This window comes from Sphaeramia orbicularis, chromosome 4, assembly GCF_902148855.1.
Source record: "Sphaeramia orbicularis chromosome 4, fSphaOr1.1, whole genome shotgun sequence".
Taxonomy (NCBI): Eukaryota; Metazoa; Chordata; class Actinopteri; order Kurtiformes; family Apogonidae; genus Sphaeramia; species Sphaeramia orbicularis.
In genome coordinates this window covers 13,609,949-13,622,867 of record NC_043960.1, presented here as the reverse complement: position 1 = coordinate 13,622,867, position 12,919 = coordinate 13,609,949, and the positions used below count along the sequence as shown (strand labels likewise).

Here is a 12,919-nt window from a genome sequence, read left to right as displayed (position 1 = left end):
CACACATAAAAATATGAAAGCAGCCGAATGTGCCTGTTAAAGGAGTGATATTTTGCTTTTATAAATGGAATTATGCATTTTAAAACATTTCCCTGTGGTCTACATAAACTGTAAATGCTATGTTTGGGTCTGAATTCGTCATTAATTCAACTCCACACATCCATCTTCAACAATACTTCTAATGACACCAGAAAGGTCATTTTGAGCACTGGCCCTTTACATGCAAATGAGCCACTTCACACCCCACTTCCTCCAGGTTGTTGGCTGTGCTGCTCTGTCCCATTCAGCCACTTGTGTTCATGTGGTAAGTGAAGGCTGCAACTAGAGTTCTGCAAAAAAAAACAACTAACAGCTTACTATAGTCTATATATTCTTATGTAGTGTGATCTAATATACTATGAATTATCATTCAGTACTATTACATAATAATTTAGTGGCTAATATTTATTCTATATTAATATAATCTGCTAAGAGTTGAGGGTGAGTAATACGTTCCTTGCAGTAAATGTTGTGGAATAATGTGAAACATTTGTCAAGGGTAGAAATACAGAATAAAGCAGCAAAGTAAATCCAGTTGTCAGTTTGTACAGTCTTTGAGTACAAGTACTTAGTTACATTCCACCACTGCTCAGTTGATGTGTTGAGCAACTCAAAGTTACTGCAGTCATAAGGAGTTTATTTACAAACCGAGAGTAATAACAAAGTAAATTAGACCAATAGTCTTTATATTATTTTCTATGACATAATTCATAGTATATCCTCAGGACAACAGTAACTATAGGCCAGAAAGACATCATTCTAAGTAATTCTATGAAAGATAAAAGCAAAAGAAAAATTTATTTGGGTTTTTTAAAAAAGTCTGTAATTTGATAATAAGTATAAACAACAGTAACAGTGTCAGTCATGATATTAGATATCAAAGAAGTCATATGTTACTTTATATGTCACCTCAGGATTAACTGGCTGTGTTTTCTTGGCACCACAGCAAGACAAAGACATTCATGAGTAATTGATGTAGACTGGAAACTTACATACAGTATGTATCAGGATTTTACAGTTTATAAAGTTTGTTACTATGGCACAAAAAACATTACCACCATTATTAAGCACAAATAGCGTATATAAAGACTCGGACTCAGACAGAAGTGATAAAAACAGGTGCATTTTAGTATTAGGTAGGTAAATTGTACTTCAGGTGTTGTAATTATTAAACATGCGATATATCAGGATCTGTCAGATGAAGCTGTAGTTTTCCTTCGTGTTGACTTGGCTCTCCAAGACGTTCTCTGCCACGTTTAAGAGCTTGGGATCCATATGAGGTTTCATCTTGACACTCAGAAGCTCAGGGACTGTTTTGGGTTTTAACAGGACACCCAAGGGCTTTTGGGATTTAAACACAACTCTCTTCTGGATGCCATCAGCAGTGTCTGTATTGAGAGAAACAGATTCAGAAGTATTTTCATAGTCTATTCATAACATTTGGCCAAAACCTTCAACTGATAATAATGTTGTACCAATTTAGGCTCGTGGCCAAACTTGGTCTTTACTGTACACTCTGAGGTTACTGCTGATATTTGAACTTGAGTGGAAACGTAGTTAAGCTTGTGAAATGGTCTATTTAAACATGGTATATTAACCGAACTCTTACCCCAGACCAAAGATATTTTGGTACCTAAACCTAACCAAGTAGTTTTGGTGCCTCAACCAGAACAAATAATTTTTCATGTTTCATGGTTTGCATACATACAAAAAGATATAGCCCTACACAAACCCTTCTACCTGACATGTAAACCCCTCCCACCCGACTATCACTGAACAGGTCTGTTAATATCCATCAGTAGAAATCTATATCTCATGGTTTATATAAATCTGAATACATTCAACAAAAAGAGAGATGACGAAAATAAAAACAGTTCATCCAAAGCACTTATACATTTAAAATGCAAAATGAGGTGAATCGGCAAGTGATGGAAAAAAGAAAATACATTACATTTCAACACGTAACGCAGCTTATCAGAATATTTAGGCTGCTTGATGAGGATGTTACAGTTATCCTTATAGTTATATAATGGGCTTGTCAAAAAAGAGCAACTACAGAACAAATATGCATTTATTTTCTGAACTGCTTTATCCTCAGGAGGGTGGCAGGTATGATGAAACCTGCCTTGGCTAAAAAAAGGGTGAAGACAGGGTACACTCACTCTGGACATTTCACCAGCTGAATATTCACACCTATAGATGATTTAGATTGAACAGGTAACCTATTAAGGTATCCAGAAAGAACCCACGCAGACACAGCTAGAATAAATAGTTCTGATCCTTAAATTAAAAAAAAAAAAAAAAGATTGAAAATAAATGTGGAAATCAAACCCCAATTTCCTGTTTAGAAGACTCCAGAGAATCCAGATGTGGATTAATTCACTCATCACTGTAGAGACAACAGTGATGTACAATATATATATATATATATATATATATATATATATATATGTCTTTGGGTGTCCAAAAAGTGCTATATAAGTGTGATGTATGATTATTATTATATATAGTATAAAATAAAACATTTTTTTGTGTGGACATAGATGTAAATTGTAATTTTGCCATTTGACTATTTGCAAAATAATTAATTAATACTACCTATTACTTTATATAACATCACTTATAACTTAACTTCATTCAGGACGGCCATGGCTCAGCAGGTAGAGCGGGTCGTTCAATAACTGAAGGGTTGGCGGTTTGAATCCTGCTCTGTCCTAGTCATGTGCTGTTGTGTCCACTTCACCCACCTTGCCTAGGGTGTCACTCACACTGGTGTATGAATGTGTGAATGTGTGTGAATATTTGGTGGTGGTCAAAGGGGCCGTTTGCCATGGACTGGCAGCCACGCTTCTGTCCGACCTGCCCCAAATGTGAGAGCGACATGAATAATGGATCAATAATGTAAAGCGCTTTGGGTGCCTTGAAAAGCGCTATGAAATCGAATCCATTATTCCTCTTCATTCTGTAAACAACACGCACTCACAACACTGAAGTGCTTCATCTGGTCTGACCTTCCTTGTTCGTGGGGTGGGGTTTGGGGGGGCTGGTGCTTGTTGGGTTTGCTGGATAGTAACTGTTCAAACGAGAAGTCCTGAGTCCTACCTGACACCTGGGAACACTCCTCTTTGTGTCCTCCATTCCAAGCCTTCAGTTACAAGTCCTGGAGCAGAAGAAGACCTTGTGGCAGCGGCTGCATTCAGTCAGCTTCACAGATACAGAACGACCACAGTGGTAGCAGAACTTAAACTGGTGCATCCTGGGTAAGAGATGCACATCAAGGAGGGTTAAAAATGTGCCCCCGTTGTTGTTCTTCTCATGATTAATCTTCAGGATATTTGTTCAGTCTACATGTTTAGTACCTCTCATCACTGTGTATGGGTCCTTTTTGGGAACTGGCACCTTGGAAAAAAACACAATTGAAACATGTTCCTCTTTCTGATATATAAAAATACTTTTAAAAAAATCATAGAATTAAGACAAACATTTGAAAAGACTAAATCTCAAACCCAAGCATTGCACTGACTATCAGCTGTAAGGTGTTTTCCTCTCTCCCGCTGAATGGCTGTTTGTCTCAGTAAATTTCCCATCATGCCAAGGAGTTTGCGCCGTGTTTTGAATGTTTCTCTCTCCCGCATGTTCAGAGCATGGAAGGGCGTGTTGGCAATATGTGAGTCCTGCATTTCAACGTAAAAACATACAGATATATAGAATAGAATAGAATGCCTTTATTGTCATTATACATATGTACAACAAAATTAAAAGTAATGTATGCAGTAATGACGCAAAGAAATGCATTTTAACAAAAAATATATGAAAATGTAAATGAACTGTAAGACAAGAATATTAAGAGCATGTGGGAATAATGAACATATTTTGTCTAAAGTTGTTGTATATTGAATTCACGTATATTTGCAAACGTCAGGTACAAAATATAATATATAATATATAACACCAAGGTCAGATCAACATGGTGCAGAAAAACAAACTAATTCAATAATATAATGACTTTGTTCAGGGATTTTAGACTGCACAATGAAGAGCACAGGAAGAATAATAAACCATTAATTCAGTAAATACATAGAATGCATGTGCTCTTTTGTTGGTTACCTGATTGAAGGAATAATGTGCGTAGTCGACTGCAGTTCCCTCAAAATCTCCCACAGTAACTGGCATCGTGATATCGGCACCAGCTTTGGCTAACATGTCCAACTATCAAAGACACACACATGAACACCAGTTTCATACATATGAAAACCAGCATTTTATGAAGACTTGATATCCTTTACACACATATTTCATTTTATGGATGTGTGTGTTTGTACCAGTTTAACTCTGTCGCCACATAAATGGTAGTTGATATTGGCAAGAGCACAGAGTGCGGAGCCCACTGTGTTACCCAGGAGGATGTTGGGATCTGCACCTCCTTTCAACAGCTCCTCCACTGCCTGAGGAGGGAAAAGGAACCGATGACAGATGAAGGATAAATAGAGGTTTTCACACTCTATCTTGGAGTATGTATGGACTACTGGGTCACCAGTGGGGCTGCTACTAATGATTATTTTCATTGTTCATTAATCTGGTTATTAATCTTTATTAAATCTTAATTAAAAAAAAAAGTTAATCAGTGTTTCCCAAAATCCAGCTGATGTTTTCATATGTCTTGTTTGATGTGTAACTCAAAGATACTCAGTTTATTGTCAAAGAGGAAGAAACTGAACCAGAAGTAATTTACTCAAATCAGAAAATATGAACATTTTTTCCTAAAAATCACTTAAACTGATTATTGTTAATTTAAATAGTTATTGATTAATTTAAAATTCAGTAGCTACTTGATTAATTAACTAGTTACCAGTTCATTTCCACTTGCTATAGCCAGGGAGAGCGGTGAGTGTCCACTCCAGAGGAGATCTGTCCTGGCTCTGTGTGACACAAGGAGGGCTGTGACTTTACCTGCATTCTGGAAACATCAACATGCAGACAAAATCTATAAACATATGTCTGCACAGATTTGTATTTTTTGTGAAATAAACAGTAGTTTCTACAGTCTTAGGCTATGTTATGTACTGACAAGGTAGTCGCCGTCCCTCTGGGAGGCCACATGCAGGGCTGTTCTGCCTCCCTCTCTGGGATCTGATCTTCCACTGGTGTTTTGTAGTTCAATGGCCTCCTGGAAAATCAGTGAAAGAATCAGACTTTCCAGTTCCAAATACTAAAATGAACTGTAATTATTTGTCAGAGAAAACATGCACCTTATCCTGCTCATAGATCTCATCCTGGTCACATGCCCGTGCATCTGGATCAGCGAGCGCGTGCAGCAGCAGCTCTGTGATTCTGGGACCTACTGGACCTGGAAGAGCTGCAGCTACATGCAAAGGATACACACCTTTCATCTGCAAAAACGTCACACAGATACAATGGCTGCATCAGCAGTGGACAGGTGTTTGGTGGACGGATGTGTTGGCAAAACAACAAAACTATTTATTAAGGCAGACCACCACCGGCTTTCATACAGAAGGCCCAGTTTTCAGTAAATTGACTTTTGATGACATTTGTAGCAATGGGGTTAGGATCACTACAACGATCCCCATATGGTAACTACACAAAAATTCAAACATTTAGACCTCCTTCAATAATCTTTTGGCAAGTTCATAATACTCTTAACAAAGGCTCTCAGCAGAAAGTTCACCCTCTGAAAGAAAGAATTACAGCCTGGACTCTTGTGTGACATTCATCAAAACTAAATGAAACAATTATTCGCTGGTCATTGTGATTATTTTACACAACCATATAAAAAAATAAGGTCACAATAGCACCATTTTATGGAGTTAAATTAATAGGTCTTTGGCTGATATATATGTATGGATATACAGGGTGGGGAAGCAAAATTTACAATGAACATTTAGTTGTTTTTTTCTCAGCAGGCACTACGTCAATTGTTTTGAAACTAAACATATATTGATGTCATAATCATACCTAACACTATTATCCATACCTTTTCAGAAACTTTTGCCCATATGAGTAATCAGGAAAGCAAACGTCAAAGAGTGTGTGATTTGCTGAATGCACTCGTCACACCAAAGGAGATTTCAAAAATAGTTGGAGTGTCCATAAAGACTGTTTATAATGGAAAGAAGAGAATGACTATGAGCAAAACTATTACAAGAAAGTCTGGAAGATATAATTAAAGAAGAATGGGAGAAGTTGTCACCTGAATATTTGAGGAACACTTGCGCAAGTTTCAGGAAGCGTGTGAAGGCAGTTACTGAGAAAGAATGAGGACACATACTGTAGAATAAAAACATTTTCTATTATGTCAATTTTCTTGTGGCAAATAAATTCTCATGACTTTCAATAAACTAATTGGTCATACACTGTCTTTCAATCCCTGCCTCAAAATATTGTAAATTTTGCTTCCCCACCCTGTACAGTATATGTAAAATATAAAATTATGTTAAAAAAAAAAAAAGAATATCCATCCATCCATGAAAATAATGACCATCATCCCATCCATCCATTCAGTTTTTTTTTAATCTGTAACACATTTTATTACATAAGGAAAATGTTTCTTGACCTCACCATTTTTGTTAATAGCTATTATCATTATTATATTTTTTTCATTTAAATGGCTTACAGGATGTGTTAATTTACATCTATGTTGCCATACATCTGTCTTTATTGAAAATGGTCTATGGTGCATGTAGGATGATGTAAATGGAGGATGCCACGTCACTGAATACAGACTAAGTAACTGCATGTTTGTTGTTGTTCAAATATTCTTAATTATCTGTAAATCCTACAATACAGTGATACAAGGCCTACTAATCAATATGTACAGAAAAAAGGCTTTAATAAATGTAAAACTATGGTCCAAACTGAATTTATACCTTGTGCAGAAGAGGGATGTCAGTGCGTGCTCCACACAGCAGAAGCCTGCAGACGGCCTCAGCGTCGGCAGCCATGATGGCCAAAAAGATCACAGGCATTGGGATCCTGGATACGTTAGGGTCAGCTCCCGTGATAATAAGAGATGCAGCGTTGTCAACCGAATACGATGCCTGTCCACACACCCACACACATCAAATACACACAGACACAGAGCAATATATGTACACAAACAGCATCAATATTGTCCAAGCAGAACTGGAACAAAAGGTAGGACAATCAAAACTGACTCAATTTTCATGGCAGCCATTTTGGTGCAGTCTCTTGTGTGTCGGAGTGCTGAAGAATCCCTGTGTGACTCAAGGCTTCTGCTGAGCGCTGCAGCACTTCCTCTGTGACATGAATATTGTAACTGTTGATGGACCGTGCAGAGCCAAAGCCTGCCTTTTGAGATTCTTTGTTTTTTACCTGAAAGAAACATAAAAAGTGTTACTCAAACCACTTAAACTATGGTTCCTCTGTGCTTTTTATTTCTCAGTCCTTACTATCATACCTTAACACCATACTCCTTCCACTGCACGCTGCCCAATGGAATGTGACCATCCATCACCTGAATGGAGCGCTCAACCCCACCAATTTTCTGTCTCCTACTGCCCTCCTCTTTCTGCCCTACATCCCTCTCATGAAATCTTCAGGTATCTCCTCTACATCTTTCTCAGCTTCTTCACTAAACTGAAACCCCTCTTTCATCTGTAATCCCTCCCCTTTGTTCTCCATATTCTTCTTACAGCTACTTTCTTCATTCTTTCCAATGTTTCCATTGCTATCCACTTTTCTTGCAGCCTCTCGCTTCGTCTTCTCGTCCTTTCTCCTCAGTTTCCTGCTGTTTAAGGTGTTAGTGTCCACTGGGGTCTCAGGTCATTCAGGTCGGTGCCCTGCTGCTCAGTAATGAGCTCACTGTTACGGGACACTTTACCGCTGTGATGTGACCTTTGTTCTGTAAGATCTTCTGTTGTCCTGAAAAAGTGCAAACAGGACACCCCAAGGAAACTAAATGAAATTCACCGGCTTCTTGTAGATATCCACTTCACGTAATCTGCATTTGGCAAATCTGTAGCTAATATGATTATAGTATTAAACAAGATTGACATAACAAAACCTAGGTGTGAAAATTCATTCTTATTAACAGGAGACAGAAACAAAATAAGGCTTTACAACAAAACTGTTTGTTGTATTTACAACTAAAATAGACTATATTTTAAGAAAATGTCTCCAGTTGCATTATTGTAATTTTTCAAACATGAGCTCAGCATTTTAGGTGGATATCAGGCCTTTCAGTTTTTCAGAGTTGCCACTTATTCACCTGCAGATGGCTCGTCTATGCCTTTTCATAATAATAGCAAAAGTAAGATGCTCCTTTGGGATTACTAAACAAACCTTTTTTCAAACTCATCCCTGACAAATACCCCATATTACAAAAACCTTTAAAAATTAATTGAAATTAAGACGAGAAAAACAAAACTGAATCTAAGAACAAAAACAACACATTCAAATAAACAGAGATTTGTTTTTCCAGGTTTTTAGTTCTTTTAAGTTTTTAAAGGTTTTTAAATCTGCTTTAAAAGTCATTTAAGCCTAAATGGTTAATGGTAAAACAAATTAGAAATAAAAACTGAAAAATGCTAAACTACTCATATATATCACTATATCACTGTTAGAGGTGGGTTTGCTTTGTTGAAAACAATTTTAAGTAAATACGAAATATAAGACAAGCTTTCAGAACATGTTACACAGTATTTTCAGATTTTCATTTTTCACATTAAGTGCACAGTATTGTTTAGATTCCTACCCATTAGAGAGGTGGTTGTGGTTGTTCTGGCTGCTCAGGACTGTGTCATTGGTCTGAGGTCTTGGTGTGTCTGGAGTGAAGTCCATTGAGCCAATATGGGGACTGCTCGTACACATTACCTGTGACCTCAAGAGCTGATAACACATGACGCATAAACATGAACATATGGTACTATATATGATATCAATAGTCTTCGAATAAACACACTTTTGAACCTTACTTGTGTTTGGCTAGTGGCTCAACCAGAGTGGTGTGAGAGACTGAAAAGGGTAGTAAAGAAGGTGGCACACAGCCAGGGCAGACATGCCATCACAGTTCAGCTGGTCAATGTCTGCACCCATATCCAACAGCAGCTGGATTACATCATCATGGCAATTAACCTGACAAGCAAAGGCAACACAAAAAGACAGTGAAACACGAACATTCAATTAAGCACCGATCATCAAGAAAACTAAAAACTAAAAGATAACCCCTTCCATTTTCCTGTCCTTCTCATATGTTAGATCAATTGGTCAATGTTTCATCTCTCTGTAGATTTAAAAAGTGCTTGCTGCATAAAAATGCAAAAAAGTAAGAATGTACATCAACAAATAATAGACAAAAAAACTGAGTTACTGTGGCAGCAATCAGTGTTGTGTGTCCCTGGGAATCTGCTACATCAGGGTGCACCAAACCGCTCTGTAAGATCTGCAAAACAGCCGGTTGTTCTCCTCTAGAGGCCTGCTGGATCAAGAGCTCTGAGCTGATTTCCAAAGGCCCTTTAGGACTGAAGCCGTCGCGGTTCAGAGACAGAACAGCTGCCACATCCCAGCCCACACTGCAAACCTGCAGTCTAAGTAACACAGAGGTAAAAACATGCATATTAGCACATACATATTATTGAGTCTCACTTGCAAACAGTAGATTTTTTGATTACTGACTGACCTGTGCTTGTGTATGAGAGCCTGCATGCGAGCCTGTAGGGGCAGAGTGGACAATGGGTCCCTCTCAAACCCTTGGTAAGGAGAAATATCTGGCTCCCACAGATCGCCATAAAATAGTCGATCCAATTCTTTTCTCGTCCAGGAGGCAGCGGCAAGTGGTCGCCATCAGTTGAGTAACCCTCAATTCCAGGGGGAAGGATAAAATTGTCATCTGACAACAGGACAGTATCCACCTGTGAGCAATGAGCACAGAGAATAACACAGGAGAATACAAGTCATCAAAACTAAAACATGCTCTGTTTTGAGTAAAATCAGCTCCTATTAGTGATGTACAGATTAATAATGAAATACTGACACTTCCAATGCCAATGATAGATAGATCCTATCCTCAGTGAAATAAGTGTTATGACCTGGGTCATAATTTGGCTATTTGTGTTTATGTATGCTTCTGTTTAGTGTGTGCGTTCTCCCCCGTCCTGTAGGTGTGCTGTGCCCTTTTTGTGTCTGTTGTTTTTGCAGGAAGCTGATTGGTGGAGCGTGATTGCCCGGCCCCTTTAAATGGCCCTGGATTCAGCTGTTCACTCTCCCTGCCTCCTGCCAGCTTCCAACTGTGTTCCTGCGTGTGTGACTGTCAGTCTTCGTGTGTTTATTCGAGATTGTATATAGCTGTAAATAGTATTTTTGTAAATTTTATCCTTTTTCTGGTAGGGGAGGTCGGCTCTTTTATTTTCACCTTTTCTCCTTTTTTTGGTTAGGGAGTTTAGGTTAGTTTTCTGTATTTTATTTCTTGAATTTATTTTGGATTAGGTAGTTTAGTTTTGAACAGTGAAGAAGATATTTTGTTTGTTGTTTTAGACGCGCCTTCCCTTAACCCTCCTTTAGTTGTAAAAAATAAATACTGTGAACTTTATTTTTTTTGACTGACGTGTGTGCTTGGGAGCTGGGAGGGGACAAAAGTAGAGCATATTATGTTCGCCCTGATAAACCCCTAGGCCAGGGTGTAACACAGTGAAATAAGTAAATACAATAAATATTATTCATTTTTTATTACCTGCTATCACTATGTACCTTTACATCTGATACTGAAATGATTGATTTTTACCAGGACACTGTATATTTGAGTGTCTCTTAAAAATCCATTTTAGATCATTTTAGTCACTGTTGGCCATAGCTGCAACTGTTAGAGTAAATGGTTATTCATCTTTATATGTCAACCCATCCACCCTGCCTTCACCTGATGGTAGCTGGGATAGGCTCCAGCCTCCCAAATAACCCTTCAGAGAATTAACAGTTTGGAAAATGAATAATGAGGATTTTTCTGCTTAGATTTTTCATGGCATTTGATCAGTAAGATATTGTGATTCACTAGTTTATATGGAAATAATTTACCTCAGAGGATTTTACAGTCTGTAGGCCACTTGGATAGGAAGGAGGCTGGAATAGAAAGGAAATGTGGAAGGAGGACAGGAAAACATACATGCAAACCTTGTCATATATTGATGTATGAATGACTAATCTGTGTAAATCTACATTTGTTAAGGTCTGAGCAATGTCCCAAAGATTTATGCTGTAAGTAAAGGTACACTTGTTAATCCAACACAACTGTGATGACCATTACTGTAGCTTACAGTAAGGATTGTTTTATGAAGACCTCAGACAGTGGTCCTCATGTACCTGAGTCAGATCATCTGCATTGGCAGCAGGGTCCACATAAGCAGCATACTCAGGAAAATTCTCCAGGCTAAAACCATCTTCAACAGTGGTACAGAGCTTTATTAGTGCTCCCTGTGCCACAGACCCACATCTTGACGCCCATCAGGATACGTAACTACCCCAGGCCCAAGCCTCTGGTCTGCATGGTACAGACCCTACAAAGGAGAGCAGATGTCAGTGGATTTAGACAGATTCATCCAATCCCATCCAATCCGATCCAATCCATCCACTTTATTTATATAGCACATTTAAACAACAAGACTGTTTCCGACGTGCTGCACATCATAAAAAATTAATAATTAAAAGAAATACACTAAAAACAATAAATAAATAAATACATAAAACTACAACAATGCCATGAGTACAAATGATTAAAATCAAATTCATTCACTTCATGAACTTCCAAATATGCAAAGTGAAAATTCTATCCATCTTCCAGGTTACTGAAAGTCAGCTCATTAGGGAACAGCTGTCGTCCATACCCTTCTTTCCTGTTGAGGTAGAACTTGGCCAATAAACTTATGGACAGTTGGCCAGCTGTACATTCCATCACCATGCCTGTAGTCTTTGTAGAACGAGCCTTCCTAGTACTAAATGCAGCAAAACGAGATTAAGAGAGGACAGTTATGCTGTCTTCTCTTGTCCATCCTTCCTCTGTTGTGAAGGATGTACACATTTCTTTTTTCTTAAATAAAATCACCGATAGCACCATGTAAAACACTAGAGTATACAATAAAAATACAAGTAAGGTCCTGAATTCAAAACTTTTCTAAAGTAAAACCACAAAAGTTAAAGTACAGAATCACCCATTTCAAAACTATATTTACTGTTACCCATAAAGTTGGAATAATTGTGGTTTCAGACACATTCCTCTTTTTATTCCTGTTCATATACATCAGTAATCACCCTTGAACAGGTGAAATGATTACATACTAAGTCCCAGTTACATGTTTCATGAGACTAGGTAAAAAATGTTTTATTCCAATGTCATGGCAACAGTGTACTTAATACAAAAAATTAGATGAAATGAAGTTTGGTGATCCTGTAAAAGAAATTAAGCTGTAAATAGAATAAAATAAAACAAAATAAAGACAAAATGAGACAAGCAAGTATAGGCTACAACTGTTGTCAGTTAATTAAAGTTGTGTATAAATGGAGCTTAAATAAATATACGAGGGGGGGCTGAAAAGTTCATAGCCTGACTAAGAAGGAGTTATTCCACAGCAATGAAACTTGGCATACATTAAATTCAACCTCTCCTGATTAATTGGATGGTTTCCTTCCAGATAAACCCACATTGGATAAATAATTTAGGACTTTGAAAAGTAGTACCAGAGACATTTTGTGAACCATCCGTGGCTCCGTGGTCTTATCAAATGTCTGCAGAAAAAGGGGTTAGCCCCCAAGGACATTCATGCTGACATGGTTGCTATAGGGGATGTTGCTCCAGCTTTATCAACTGTGCAAAACTGGGAAGCTGAATTCAAGAGGGGTAGGGAGAATGAGGGAGGGG

At 37.9% G+C, this 12,919-nt stretch overlaps 1 pseudogene; it reads right to left on the bottom strand.

Moving 5' to 3' along the window:
* Window positions 1-1,233: 1,233 nt before the first annotated feature.
* On the bottom strand, window positions 1,234-12,118 carry LOC115418305 (ankyrin repeat and MYND domain-containing protein 1-like; annotated as a pseudogene).
* Between the last annotated feature and the right edge of the window lie 801 nt (window positions 12,119-12,919).